Below are 3,256 nucleotides of genomic sequence, written 5' to 3'. Positions count from 1 at the left end.
GATAGTTCCAAATTAGGGATTTTGAAACGAAACGTCAGTCGGAACTAGCTTTTGGAGCGACTTTTGCCTCATTTTCCCCTTTTTTTTTTAATTTTTGTTTCATAAAAACTGAAACACATCTCCGATGCACCAAACAGATTTTTACGTTTTCTGTTTCAATAAAACAAAAAAACGATAGAAACGTTTTTTAAGAACGATATCAAACGGCTCCTAAAGAGTATTCTAGTTTTACAGTCTCAAAGCCTCAAATTGACCAAAACACCTATGTGATGCTTTCCTTCAATTTGAATGTGAATAGGGGACTTGAGTTTCCTTTTACCCTATGGTTAAGAGTGAATTTCTGAACCCACAACTCTTGATCCTTGGATTGGATTAAGGAAGGGTTCTTTCAATCCCATGCAATATGTGGAGGGGGTTTGATGATGGGGTTAACTGTCTGAGTCTAATCATAGGGTTGCTTCATGGTGGATTAAGAGATCTCTCATTATCATGGATGATAAAAAAACTCTCCTTGTGTTTGGGTCAAACATTCTCTAGTAGAAGCTAGCACAAGATGTACCCAAAAAAAAAAAAAAAAAAAAAAAAAGCAGCTAGCACAAGGAGGGGAAGTGGTAAAAGAATATTGACCTTGTATTAACCTGAATAATAACGAATCATATTGGGTTTTGCAAAAGGTCACGAAAGCATGGAGTATATAAATCGGTTCAGTTCCTGGTTATTGATTTGGTTCGTGGTCAATTCCGGTCCTAAGGGTCAAGACTAGAACCGGCATGTTCATATATATTATTCTCTGAAGGCTACATCTGGGTGCCAGTAGATGGAGGGGACGGGAAGGCTCAATTTGATTGCAAGGGAAATTAAAGAGAAGAGTAGTGATGTCTTTTAAACGCTGATGCTTCCTATTATGGTATGTAAGGAGGTGAAGTCATAATGATTTTCAGGAGATGATTAGTCACTTGCTATGCTTAAAAAGGATAGCATTCTTCTACTTAGAGCTCAGGGATTAGAGAGTGATCCTAGGGTAGGGGTGACATTGAAATGTTTTAAAGCTGTTTATTCTATTGTAGTTGTAGACCTACCCTCTTTTACCGTCGTTGATTCTAAGGCTCATTTATTATATTTATCTTTGGAAATCAAGATTTTGTTGGGTGATTATCATTGTCCATCGAGAGATCTGCAAAATAGGGTTTTGGAAATGAATCTTATGTTGCATGATAATGACTTTTTTTTTTTTTTTTTGATTGTACTCATGTAGTGTTAGGGTATTCAATCTATCGCATGGTACGGTACCCTGATAATTAACAAGGGCAAATCTTCTTAGGGAATATATCTTTTGGACGATTTTAAATCTATTAGGAAAGAGAGAGATGACTACACTAACGACTATTCAGAGATAGGGATGGAGGAAATATCCTCTCTACAGTAGAAGAGAAACTTCACAAGAGGGAGAGAATTCTCTGCTCTATACTTTTAGCTTTCCCCTTTTCCTTTCTATTTATAATTGAAGGAAATGACTGCTCCTTGATCGCATGACCCCTCTGTCTTGACACAAAGGATCTCAACCCCGCCCATGGGAAACTCAAAATACCTACCCCCTGTTGGTGCCCATGTGCTCCCCATCATTGGTCTCCCTGCTAGCAGAAGGGCCTCGAGGACTAAGAAGTGTTCTTTTCCCTTTATAGTTCTTATACCATATAGTTTCATAAATTCAAGAAGTTACAATATCATAAATGCAAGACATTAAACCTTTAATTAATCCAAAAAATTACAATGCAATGAATTCAAGGAATTAAATCCCTAATTAATTTAAGAAGTTACGATGCAATGAATTTTAGGTCCCCAATTAATTTTAGAAGTTACGATGTGATGAATTCAAGGAATTAAAAACCTAATTAATTGTTCTCTCTCTCTCTCTCTCTCTCTCTCTCTCTCGGGGTAAAGCCCCATCTCAATATCTTTGTCTTATTAAGCAAGTCTAAGAGGTGGGATCCTATTGGATAATCCACCAAGGCATCTCAAAGGCGTTTGTCTATATTTTGATATTTGCACATAAGGACAACTATAAATAGATATAACATATGCGCTCTATAGAAGTGGATTTATTACAGTTAAATCCCTCCATTTCACCATATAACGTAATTAATCTCCATGCATTGAAATAATTACTGTCACTACACTAGACCGTCGGAATATCTTATATAGAGAATTTGAACCATTGTTTCGACCTAAAAAACGTTTTCAAAATATTTCTTAAATAATTACTAATTTTAATTAATATTTTTCAAAATCATTTGTAAGCAATTTACAAAACATGCAACTAGATCTGATTTGTGTCTAACCGTGTAAAATAATCTCTCTTTGATATTCTCCCTGAGGGAAGCAAAATCCTTGTTGAGTATCTCTTTCGTTTACAATCAAACACTATGAATCTAACAGACCAATATATAGTCATGGGGACATCAACCATTGGTACATCAAAATACATAATGCCTAATTGCGATAATAAGGACATCTCAAGTCTAGCAACCAGTTTAATGTACTAATGAGAATCTTTCCTCTAACACAATAGGCAATGATTTATTCAAGATTCTCATGTGATTAGTTCAATATACACAATATTTATACATTCCCAAGATCACGCAGTGAGCAGAATGCCCGATTCCATCCCTAACCTTGAATGACTTTAGCTAGGTTAAGACCTATAGACCACCAAAGCCCATTAATGTCATGCAAATTAATTATATTGGATTTGATGGACACCAATTCAACAAATTGACAAGGATCAACACCCCACAATTAACCGGTCATGAGTTAGAAAAAAAAGTTCCAAACAACGAAAACATATACGACCATCAAATAAGTTCGGCAAACACACCCAACTTAACAAAAGTGCTATACCATGGATTCAAAATATGAAGCTCTGAGTGATTGGCACCATATACCACCATAGGTATCTCTACTTTTCCTTATTAAATCAAAAACATGTTTTCCTTTTGATGTTGTGAACCCAAAGTAACAATGTGAAAGAGACGAGGGGAGGCACCGAAAGGGTTTCTCTTTTCTTAGTTTAATTTTTATTTTCCCATTCTCAACATTTGTTTGTTGCCAAATTAAAGTTGAGAACACAAGATTAGGGAGAGTTATTACTGTCAAATATGGACAATACAACAAACAATGAACCAAAATTAGATTCTTACTTAGGGTTACTAACACTATTGTTAGAGAATATACACCTCACTATGATTCATGAAATGAC

Source organism: Macadamia integrifolia, unplaced genomic scaffold (genome assembly GCF_013358625.1).
Source record: "Macadamia integrifolia cultivar HAES 741 unplaced genomic scaffold, SCU_Mint_v3 scaffold337, whole genome shotgun sequence".
Taxonomy (NCBI): Eukaryota; Viridiplantae; Streptophyta; class Magnoliopsida; order Proteales; family Proteaceae; genus Macadamia; species Macadamia integrifolia.
This window is presented reverse-complemented; position numbering follows the sequence as displayed.